The sequence below is a fragment of the Patella vulgata genome, chromosome 6 (assembly GCF_932274485.2).
Source record: "Patella vulgata chromosome 6, xgPatVulg1.2, whole genome shotgun sequence".
In the NCBI taxonomy this organism is placed as follows: Eukaryota; Metazoa; Mollusca; class Gastropoda; family Patellidae; genus Patella; species Patella vulgata.
In genome coordinates this window covers 37449926-37463192 of record NC_065884.2, presented here as the reverse complement: position 1 = coordinate 37463192, position 13267 = coordinate 37449926, and positions in this window count along the sequence as shown.

Genomic DNA, 13267 nt, shown 5'->3' with positions numbered 1-13267 from the left:
GGGGTATTATCAACATACCCAACATAAAGATCACAGTGCCGGGACATGTTAGACTTGCCCTAAAAAGTAGGTCTGACATGGACCTAGCGCTGGCCCAGAACCTACTTCTCGGTATGACCGTGACGGTGTCCGAACCGATCACCTTGTCTATTGATAAGGTGGTTGTTCATGGGATACCGGCCGAATATACCGGGGAGGAAATTCTGGAAGATCTTACAGAGAGGGGGTACCATGCTACCGAGGTATATCGGTTTAATGTGGCCCAGGGGAAGGATCAGGGAAGCGTCGCCCTATCCTTCAAGAAAGGTACCGCACCTGAGCCCTATAAAATTGTGTACCTCAACCGCCGTACCCACCCCTATGTTCAGAGGGTGAGGCAGTGCACCAACTGCCAGAAACTAGGACATACGGTAAGGTACTGTAAGGGAAAAACCGTATGCGCCCAATGCGGAAGAGAACACGCGGTGGCTGAGTGTAGGGTGGGTAGCAAAATTAACTGCTCAAACTGCAAGGGCAGCCAACTCCCCGCAATGCCCAAGAATACAAGTGACCAAAGCAGCGCTACGTCTGCAAAGCAAAGATAAACTTACCTTTAGGGAGGCAATTCAGCAAGTAAAGGACAAGGAGAGAGAAGCAAAAGTAGTCAGAGAACCGGTGGTGGAACCAAAACAAGCTCCAGCACCGACTCTCTCGACGTCCGATGCAACCCCCACCCCTAAAGGTAAAGACAAGAAGAAGAAAGAGAAGAAAACATCTACCAAACCTGTAGAGGTCAAACAGAAGACAAATCCATCCAAGAAGAAAGAAGAGGAACCGAAAACAAAGATTCATGAAGAACACTTCATTCCTAAATTTAAAACGGAAAGTGGCTTCATGAACTTCATGATCGAGTTCCTCAGGGTGGCCGTGTCCAATTAGGACCAAACTACCAAGATGGCAAGCCTACTGGGCAAAATAAAGACACACATGGTCAACGCCAATGTCCTGTGTGTCATGATTAATTCAATCAACAGTGTAAAAAAAAGATCAAGAGAAGAAGACGACAACGAAGAAACCAAAAAAGGCGATCAAACGGCAAACCTCGCACTCCGTAGAAGGATATCTCATGTTCGTCACTACAGCACTGGCGATATGCCCAGTTGCTTGCCGGTTTTAACACCAAAGACGAACACTAATGAGGTACCTCCTATGGAATGTGAAACGCCAATTGACCAATAAATAGACAAGACAGAGAGGCATCCATCCGGACAGTCATCATGGCGGGCCAGGTAAAAGTTCTACAACTAAACATTAATGGACTGGCTCCCAGATGTGCTGAGCTGAGAAAATACATCACCCGCAATCCGAAAGATGTAATATGCCTCCAAGAAACCAAGCTACTACCAACCAAGAACGACATCTACTTGCCCGGATACACTTGTCAGAGAAGGGACAGACCGGGCAGCACGATACGTGGCAGCGGTCTTGCCATCTACGTCAGTAGAGGACCCTCTAGAAGCAATGGGCATAGCCATCACATTGAGCAATAATACAAAATTGACAATAGTGAATGTCTATGTACCCCCAGATGTCACGAGAAAACCAGTTGACTTCCAGTCACTTCTCGACCAGCTTCCTCAGGGCGAATTTGTGTTTTGCGGGGATTTCAAAGCAAAACACGTCTTGTGGGGGTCACCGAGGAATGACTGTCGGGGGACTAGCCTATGCTCAATAATAGAAGAGAACGACCTATGCGTACTGAACGACGAGAGCCCTACTTTTGTTGGAGGAAATGCCCCACCTTCACACCTGCATCTCACGCTCTGTTAGCTTGGTAAGGCAAACCGCTGCGACTGGCAAGTACACGAAGATGAAACACTTGGCAGCGACCATCTACTGATAGAACTCTGCATCCAATGTGAAACAACCAGGGAAACCCAATTGGAAAATAAAAGAGGCTGATTGGGCTAACTTCCGTGTACACAGCCAACATCACGAGTGCTATTATAGGAGCCGCAGACGACTCCATTCCCAAGACTTCTGGAGGGCAATCAAGGATTAGAAAACCTTGGTGGTCACCAGAATGTCAGAAGGCGGTTAACGAAAGAAAGAAGGCACTACGCCTACGAAAACGCCACTACAATGAAGTCAATCACCAAAACTACCTGAAGTTGAAATACGCCGCAAGAGACACCATCCGGAATGCTAAATTTGCTGATGACAGTACCATATGGAGGAAAGGGAGGAACTTCTGTGAACTACAAAAGAACATGCAGAAGGCCTTAGACAAATTCATGGCATGGGCAAACGATTGGGGATTCAAAGTCTCGGAGAAGAAAACAGTTGGCATGATTGTAAGCAGGGATAGAGGGATAAACAGAATGACTCTGTGTATGAACGGGAAAACCATCAAGTTTAAAGACCAAACCAAGTTCCTTGGTGTAATCTTTGACCAAAGGCTGACCTGGAAACCGCACATCGACGAGACTGTAGATAGATGCACCAAAATCCTAAACTTAATGAGGAAAATAACGGGCAGCACATGGGGTGCCAATAGAGTTACATTAATGATGGTGTATCGTGCTCTAATACGCTCTGTATTAGACTACGGCTCTTTGGCCTTCATGAACTGTGTGCCAAAACTCTTAAGTAAGCTTGACACCATCCAATACAAAGCTCTGTGTATTGCGACCGGCGTAGGGCTTGGGACTAGGAGAGAGGCATTACTACAGGAAGCCGGGGAGTTGCCCCTATCCCTAAGAAGAAAAGAACTAGCGACAAGGTATTGGGCCAAGATCTCGCAACTGGGCAAAAGATCCCCTACTTTTGTCAGTCTACAAAAGACAAGATATGTAAGAGATCCTAGAAAGAAAAGCTTCTGCCAGGGTATCAGGGAAACAATCAAGGAAACGCAACTGGGGGAGCTTGTGATAAATGAACACGACCCCCCAGCGATCGCCCCTTGGACGCTCCCTATACCGCCGGTTAATCTAGATCTACTACAGAAAACTGACAAGAAAAACAACCCCACTGCTGCACGTGCTTTCTCTCTAGAACACCTGGAAGACAACTGGCCGTCTGATGACAGGGACCATGTGTACACGGATGGCTCACGCAATCCTGAAAGGGGCACCAGCTCGTTTGGAATATACCTGCCAAACGGGAAACAGGGAATAAGCAGGAAACTGCCCAATAACTGTTTGGTGTACACTGCAGAGCTTGTGGCCATTCGTGATGCTATATCATGGATTTCCCATCAAAAGACTAGTAAGTTTGTCATTCCAAGCAACTCTCTGAGCAGTCTGATTTCAATCCAAAATGACAACTCGGACTCAAGACCAGAAGTCATTTTGGAAATCAGGCAGCTGTACCAGAGGGTTATAGAGAAGGGAAGCAAAGTAGAACTCGTGTGGATTCCATCACATGTCAACATTAGAGGAAACGAGGAGGCAGATCGACTCGCCAATGAAGGTCTCAAGGACACAGCACCACTCCGCACCATAGGCTACAGCACCACGGAAATCTACAGTATGGTCAAAAGACACGTCAATTCAATCTGGGAATTAAATCTCATTGAACTTGACACATACAGATTCCGGCTGGATGACAAGATCTACACAAAGACAACACTCAATCACCCTAGAAGAGATATTTGTAGACTTATATCGAAGCTAAGGTTGAAAGAGCGGCTGCGAGACTACAAACACCAAGTCATCATCTGTGAGTGCGGAGAAGAATGTACCACCAACCATGTCCTGGTAGACTGTGAGGTATACGAGGAAGAGAGAAGGGAACTATTGAGAACAATGGAGACCAACAACATACCATTCAACACTAAGAACCTACTCTTCCCGAGACCAGATCTGAAACTGCAAATCTTCGAACAAATCCACGTCCTAATGGACACAGTTGGACTAAGTAGAATAGTGAAGTAGACGGGCCCGGCATCTAAACACTAAACTACATAGGGGATTTATACCAAACTGGCAGGATAGTGGAGTAAGACGGACTCACGATCAGACGGACTCGGCATCTAAACACTATTCCACCAAAAACAGACACCAAACCTACAGAGTGGAGTAAGGGGAGGTCATGATAAGACAGGCCTGGCACCTAAACACAAACCCCACAAAGATGACATCTACCTAACTAGCAGGATAGTGGAGTAAGGGAGAGTTACGGTCAGACGAACTCGGCACCTAAACACTATTCCGCAAATAAAACTGATACCAAACCCAGAGAGTGGGATAGTGGAGTAAGGGGAGGCCACGATAAGACGGGCCTCCACCTAAACACTAAAACGATGACATCTACCAATCCAGAAGCAGACGTAATCATCTACCAAACGATATGTTTTATATTAAATAAAGGGAAGAACTTTCCACTAAACCAAATCCATGGCCTAAGGCCAAATGGAAAGATTGCAAAATCATATTCTAAAAAACAGGAATCAGCTTCGGCTCTCCTATGTCTTGTCTGCGATATCACTTATGTGGAAGCAGACATTAAACACCAAGAACGAAACGACGATTTGTGATATCACCTCGGTGGAAGCGGACGTAAAATACAACTAACTAACAACAACAACGATACATTACCTGAGATGTGATTTACCAATTTCCAATTGTATAATTACCTGGGACGTGATTTACCGATTTTTTATTTATTTGTCAATGGTGGAATACTAAGTTTATAGGATAATGGATAATATATAATACTACGACCACGGTAAGATGATCATCTATGAGTGTGCATTTTTTATATTCTCCTTTTTTATTCGTACTTCATATGTAAATAATCGTAATCAAAATTAACTGATCGGATAAACGGCTCGCGGGAAATTAAAAGGTTCATCTAATTTTTCAAAGCCGTAGATAAATTAATCGTGTGTTGATTTTTCAACGTATCTCGGGAAGGTAAACGACTCGTCTAATAAGTAAAGGCCGTAGATAAGTAAACGGTGTGTTGATTTTTCAACGTATCTCGGGAAAGCAGACGGCTCATCTAATAAGTAAACGTCGTAGATAAGTGAACATGTCGGCCATTTTTAAACGACTCTCGGAGAAACTCAACCCGTTCCCAATAAACTAAGCCATAGTACTAACTAAACCATTTATGTAATTCTTAAACGATTTTTATCAATTATCGAACGATGTTTTAAAAGTAAACTCTATGCATACTTTCCAGCGCTAAAAACCCCGTTCTAAACGATACCAAATCCCTAGTGATAGAGGTCATAATTTTTATCCGATTTAAAAAAAACGTATTATTATATCACCGTTACACCCTAAGGACGGCAGAGTTCGAACTTTCGTGAAAATCGGCCCAAAACCGACAGACAAAATGGCCGCCCTTCATTCTCTAAAAATATGGTATATCAAGGTTGTGGACCCTATAGAGGTCACAATTTTTATTTGTAAGTTTATAACTCAAAGATCTCGGTTCCTTTCGATATTTGCACATATGGAATTGTAATTTCCTGAATTATGGCCTTTGATTGTAGAAAAAATCACTTTCTTTTTAGCTTGTTCTCTATCCATCTCTCAAAAATGTGGGCGTATCCTGCCTGGCAGCCGCTGGTTAGAACCTTGTGAACCCTCAAACGACGAAAATTATAATGTCATCTGTATGAAATTGTCTATTAAATGCCCCTAATTACCTACAAAAGAATAAATATGCGACAACCCTTGTCGACCGCTCTGACGATTTAGCTGCTGTGGGCTTATGTTTTGTTGCCTGGCAACCTATCTTTATCAGAATATGATGAAACTTAAAATATATCTTTCCCAAATATCTCAGTCCATTTCAATATTCGCGTGTTTCAGATCATATCTTCCTGGATTATGGAATATGATGAAACTTAAAATATATCTTTCCCAAATATCTCAGTCCATTTCAATATTAACGCGTTTCAGCTCATAACTTGCTGGATGATGGGGACTATTAAAATGGGCTGATCTGTCTGTCTGTCCGTCCATCACTCTTTTTGGGACACCAGACTTCTCATTGAGTTAAAATGTTCAAACTTGGTGTGGGTGTTTGTTAGGTCAATGCCTTGATGGAATTCAAAGATGAACATTTTCTGCTTAGGGTAAGCAGAGATAATCAATTTGATTGGTTGAGCTAGAATGTTCAGACTTGGTGTGGGTGTTTATTAGGTTAAGGATCAAAGTTTTCAAAAAAATCGACAAAATATAGGTCAGATTGCCTTGAAATTTTTTTTCTTTACTAGCTACGACACTACTGATTCGTACACAAAAAATGGAGTTTGTTGCCCATTCCGGAAGTGCCACCATCTTGAAATGTGAAATGTCGCTAAGGCTTTTTTTATATTTTACTTACAGACAAGGGAATTATATTTTCCGAATCCTTGAAGAAAAGCCCATAAATTGTAGGAATTAGAATTTTAATTTTTGGCAAATGATGGACGCCATTTTGAATTGAAAATGAAAAATAGTGAAAAATCCACATTAATGGGCTTTAAAACATCCACAATTGGTCGTGGCTTAAAGAATCTGTCTCCTATTACCGAAATTAATACATTTCAGGATAGCCTGGCTAATGGTCGAATGTTTGGTATTTGAATATTTCAAAAATTCGAATTTCGCCTTTGATGTTTTCCGTGCCGACAAGGTTGCTGTGAGTTTAGCTGGTTTTGACTTCGCGCATGCGCTACGGTGTAACCAAAGGTACCATGAGTACCAAATTCCGGCGAGGAACTTTTCACGCTGGTACCTAGGTACCCTGATAATTTCAAGGTGATACCTGCATTTGTTCAAGTCGTTTGTTCTTGGCACGGCTTCAAGTCGGTTTTTTTTTCTAAGTCAATTTACGGCTTCTATAAGGGGAAAAAGGTGGAATTTCGTCGCGAAACCGGCACCGATTGTCCGAAAACCATGAAATTTGGACACAATACGCCCATTACCATCCCGGGCTCTGTGCTTTACTCCCATTTTGATCCCATTAAAAAAAAAAGAGTTTTAGCAAAAAAACGATTTTCGGAATTTAATATTGGTTTAATTAGGTTTTCACCTTTGGTGAAAGACTATTGTTATTACTAAGATTAATTAGGCTTTCACCTTCGGTGAAAGACTATTGTTATTACTAAGATTATTTGGCTTTCACCTTCGGTGAAAGACTTCACCTTCGGTGAAAGACTATTGTTATTACTAAGATTATTCTTATTATTAGGCTTTCACCTTCGGTGAAAGGCTATTGTTATTACTAAGATTAATATTATTATTATTTTTTTTTTTTATTGGGGGAAGCTAGATCTCAGCAACTATAAGAGATAGAGGTTTGAAATTTGATTTTCTGTTGGAAAAGTGGTGTGCAGCTACTGCTTAAAGCTATTTCGAAATTTGTGCGCATAGCGGAAATGCGTCAAATCTTTAACGTGCACGAAAATTGAAAAACGGCCATTATTTTCTTAATTCTCAATGGATTCTTCAGATATTTACATTTTTGGATAGCTGGAGACATTTCTGAGCAGATAGCAGTTCAAAACTGTGGAAATTAGAAACTTTGTCGCTCTCATTTTTTTGGTGAAAAATGGAAAATTTTCAAAATTTTCTAAAATTTTTATTTTGGGAATTTTGAAATTTCAGTTACATCAATCCGATTCCAACAATATAAGTTTTGTTCTGAAATGTTGACTTTGATTTTTCACTTTTTTTTCGCATTTTGGTCAAATCGTAGAGTTCTTATTTTTTTAAAACGGCTCCAACGATTTTTCTGAAACTTCAGATATATGAAGTCGAAAGACCAAACCAGTCCATGAACTATAAATAAAAATCCTCTAATCACCGGAAATAGTCAAGAAAGGTATCCAAACTTTGACAAAATTGTGAAAAATGGGTGCATGTGCGGAAAATGCGATTTATCAATTGTGTTCTTGTCGATTAGTTAAAGTTTTAAATCGTTTAATAGCCAATTGAATTGTCTATCCGATGGTACTAAAGCGGCATGTTTCTATCAAAAATTTAAAAAGTTATGTGACTTTGAAAAGTAACGTTTTTTTCGATTTCGAGCAACTTTGGACGCATGTTTCTCGGAAAGCCTCCCAACGATTTTTTAAAAACTTTCTCAATCGACAGGCTAATGGGTACTCTGTTTTGTGAAACCACAGTATCATTTTTTGAAATGTCAGGGGTAGCCGAAAAAAGAGATCGAAAATCGAAAACGTTGTATTTTTACGATTTGGATCATTTTTAGAGGCCTATTTCTCGAAAAGTCAACATAATTCGTTTTTGGAACTTCTTCTACAGAGAGGCCTATCGGTAGTGTTATACATAAAACGATTGTACAATAGTCCCAAATTTCAGGAGTAGCAGAACAAAGGGATCGAAAATTGAACACGGCACCTTTCATTGTTAAGCGAAACATAAGTTGGGGATACAATCTGTACGTTTTGTCAATGTATAGAGTCTATTCAAGCGTGCTTTTATCAGTGATGATATTTGAACTGAAATTATTTCAACTATGAGTGTTTTCTTCTATCCAATATATGGGTTTAGTGACCCTGTAACAGAAATAGTTGATTGCTGTGTGTAATAATTAGCCGTTGAATTAATATTGTTGCTTCTGTGTCAAAATCATCTTATACCAGAAATCGACGGCTCGCACTGTTTATAAGAAAGTGCAATTTTTTAAGCGTTTGCAGTAGTATCGTACAGTAGTATCGAATATTGCACCTGTGATAAAAGGCATGACGTTGTTTGAGCATGGACACTATCAGTAATTAATATTAAATTTTTATTAGTGACGTCAAATCTTTAACGTGCACGAAACCAGAAAATTGGCGATATTTCATTGAATTTTCAATTAATTTTTGAACCAATTACATATTTGAGTAGCTGACATGAACGCGATTCCGAAGTCCAGTGTACACATTGATGTGACCGTAAAAGATCCCTTGGCGGTTGGAATTCTATATAAAAGAAGACTAGCGCCGCTGTACCAGCATGTTTAGAGAGATCATTTCGGGACTAACATATGGTTTCTTTTTTTTTTATTTCAATAATTCACTTGCGCGTAGGGGTCTTTAGCAGTTGGAGGAAAGCGGAGGACCCGGAGAAAACCCACGAGTTTGGACAGGCGACCCTAGTCCTTGTCACGTACAACCGGGGATTCGAAACCACGCCAGTCGACTCAATGACAGACTTTATGATACAGCGCGCGCGTGTTACAACCCCCCCCCCCCCCCCCCCCCCCCCCGGTATGAAACCATCGTACAACGGTCAAAAGTATCAAGAGTGGCTAAACAAATGGCACTGTATATCAACAAAAGTCCGATAGGGTCATAATCGGAACGTTCTGCATACGTATAATATGGAGAGCTATTTTTCTAAGTGGCAATATTTGAACTAAGGGTGTTCTACTGTTAACCAATATCTGGCACTGGTGCTTCTAGAGTGAAAATATTTCATATCAGTAAAAAACAGTTGCTCCTGAAATTAATATCCCAGTTATTTTTGTGTACATGACGTCATCTCTTTATACCATTTAAAATAAAGCTCCCTGCTGCACCTATTTATAAGAAAGTCGCCCCTTTCCTAGTAAAAAAGGAAACTTGAGGTTGATAATTACGATCAATTAAGGTATTTAAAGAGAGGTACGAACAATTAAGGTATTTAAAGAGAGAGAGAGAGAGATGGGGTTTAACGTCCACTCGACGTCCAGGTCATTTCGGGCCTAACATATGGTTTATTTTTTTATTGCACCTATGATTAAAGGCATGACGTTGTTTGAGCATGGACTCTATCTGTAATTAATATTACATTTTTATTAGTGACGTCAAATCTTTAACGTGCACGAAACGAGAAAATTGGTGATATTTCATTCAATATTTAAACAATTTTTGAACCAGTTACATATTTGAGTAGCTGACATGAGAGAGATAGAGAGAGAGAAATGGGGTTTAATGTTCACTCGACACAAACTAGGTCATTTCGGGACTAACATATGGTTTATTTTTTTTCTTATTTCAATAATACGCTTGCGCTTAGGCGTCTTTAGTGGTGGGAGGCTAGCCTACCGTGCAAATTCCAGCCAGCATAATGTATATATATAAGAGACATTTATTCCTACTGGCGATTTTCAAATATGGCATGAAGAAATTCAAATCATAAGAACATAAACACGACTAATACACAGTACAATGTCTATATTCTCCGTTCAGTATCAATGGATTAAACGAATTAAGCTTTCGTTGAGTGGCCTGAGGAATGGACTGTCGAATGATGCCCAATTTATACGGATACTATCACCAAGCAGCAAAATATGACAAGCTGAAAATCAAGTATTTTCTGATTTGGAGCGTTTTTGGACGCCTTTATCTCAAAAACTTAACCTACAATTTTTTTTAAACTTTCTCTATCGAGAGTCCTTTCGGTAGTCTTGTGCATGAAAACATCCAATAAGTCTTTGAAATGTCTGGAATAGGATAAAAAAGGGACTGAAAATCGAAAAATGTAAAAAAATCGTAAAATTTTGGAAAATGCTATATTATTTTATTATTTAATCAGATTTTTACGAAAAGGTTACACATTGAGATAGCTGACCTAATTACGATTCTAACGATGTATAATATGTATTGAGTTATTGAAATTTAATTTTCGATATTTTGACATTTTTGAATTTTTTACACTTTTGAGAAGGGGATTTCTCAGGGCCATTTTATCTGATCAGATAATGTAATATATCATTACAGAGCCCTGTGGCTATCTAATTGCCCAAACTGGTAATTAAAACTATCCCGACAATAATCTCCATACCGGACGTATTCAAAAAATGAAGAAAAAGGTTAAAAAAAAATAGCGCTCCTGCGAAAAACTTGATTTCTCCACCAGATCTTAGCAGATCAAAAGAACTAAAGTGTCGCTGGATAGCCCCATTAATGGACTATCATATGACATCTGAATGATACGATTTAGATGGCTAGAAAATAAATTATGGTACGCTGAAAATCTAGTATTTTCCCTTTTGGAGCATTTTGAGACGCCATTTTCTCGAAAATGAAAACTAAGTTTTTTCTTAAACTTTTTTTACTCAGAGTCCTATCGGTGGACTATGGCGTGAGTCCAAAAATAAAAGCATTGAAATAACATAAGTTGTCCAAAAACAACCTCAATCTTGGAAAAAAGTTGAAAAATCCTTAAATTACTGAAAATGATCTTCTAATTTTCCTTGTTTGGAAAACAGCTGAATCTATTATTCTGAAACTTCTTGTACAGAAGGTAAGGTAACCAAACAACTTGTTAAAGTTATCCCGACAATGATCCAAAAACCGGAAGTAGTCGAAAAACTTTCTGATATTTTGAGAAAAAAAACCGTAAAATGTAAAAAAAATGGCAATCTTGCGAAAAAAGTGATTACTACGCCAAATTCCACCGAATCAAAACAACTAAAGTGTCATTGGATAGTTCGAACAATGGACGATCTTATGACATCTAAATGGTAAAATTATGGAACGCTGAAAATCTATTATTTTCTTTTTTTGAGCCTATTCAGACACTTTTATTTCGAAAACTTCTCTTATTTCCTTTATTAAACTTATGTTACTTAGAGTCCTAACTAACGGTGGTCTATGGCGTGAATCCAAATTTAAAAGCCTCAATATCATATAAATGGTCCAAAAGGGCCACAATCTTTGAAAAAAGTCGAAAAATCGTTATATCTGTAAATCTGCTTCTAATGGTATAATGTCCAATGGATCTTTCTGAAACTTCTGGTACAGGAAGTTAAGTTCCCATACCACTTGTTAAATCTATCCCGATAATTATCCGTAAACAGGAAGTAGTCAAAAAAATATTCGATATTTAAAAAAAAAAGACAGTAAAAAAAATCGGTGCTCTTGCAACAATCGGGATTTCACCGTCGGGTGTGACTAACACATGGTTCAATTTTATTTCAATAATTCACTTGCGCGTAGGGGTCTTTAGCTGTGGGAGGAACCGGAGGACCCAGAGAAAACCCACGAGGTTGGACAGGCGACCCTACTCCTGGTCACGTACAACTGGGGATTCGAAACCACACCAATAGACTCAATGACAGACTTTATGATACAGCACGCACATGCTAACCATTCAGCCATCCAACCCCCCTAAACAAATGATTACGAAAGAACATAACGCTATAGACTTCTATAATAAGACATATAATACATGTTTAATATATATATAAATGACAATGTCCTACGCTAACAAAAAATATAAATATAAAAAAAAACAAAGTAGTCGCGAACATCCTGGCTCTTGACTGCTTCAGTTGTTTGATCCTGGACTCTGTCTGTAATTAATAGGAAACTTTTACATGTTTAGTGACGTCAAATCTTTAACGTGCACGAAAGCAGAAAATTGACGATATTTAATTTTTGAACCATTTACATATTTCAGTAGCTGACATGAACTCGATTCCGAAGTCCCGCATACACATTGGTGTGACTATAAAAGATCCCTTGGCAGTTGGAATTGTATATAAGAGTAGGCTAGCGCCGCTGTACGTTTGAAACAATCCTCATGGTCCATTCCGAGCAGAATGGTGTTAAAACACAATTTCATTTTACTTTGATGTTAATATTTATTGAGACATTGCTTTTCGTTCATTTCGCGCAACTGTTCTTTTTCCATTTCGCGTAGATCAACTTTATTTTTCGATTCCCTTCTATCGTAATGCGCATGCAAAGAACATGTCAATATCTGAGTTATGCAAATGTGTGTTTTTATTTAGGGGGTGGTGGAGTGTGTGTTTGTTTAGGGGGTGAGAGGTGGGGATAGTCTTTTGTCATGCATCTGGAGACCGTGTGACGCCTTCAGTCTTGCAAGCAAGTCTAGTTAATTTTGAAATTGCAAATGCAAAGAGATTTTATCGCCTCTCCCGTATGTGATAGGTATTAGTACTATACACATTATCCTTAAGAGACAATTTTTTAAAATGACCGCAACAATGTATCGACACTAGAAACCGAAATCGCCTATTTTGACTGCTGAGGCATCCTTCCGGTGGTCCAAATCTCTGGAATTTCTAGCGGTTGGCTAGATGATATTTATCACATATTAAAAGGAGAAAATGCTCAGATATCAAGAACAATAAAAATTCGATAAAATACGGCAATTTTTTAAGCAAAAAAACTTTGATCGGTGGGGGTGGGTATGGAATTTATTTTCATCGTTCTCGCAATTCCAGACTCTTCTATTTTTAATATGTGATAGCTTGAATCCCAAGGTACATCCCGTGCAAATTTGAAGGCAATCGGCCCAACGGAACGTTGCCTGGGCAGAGCAAATCA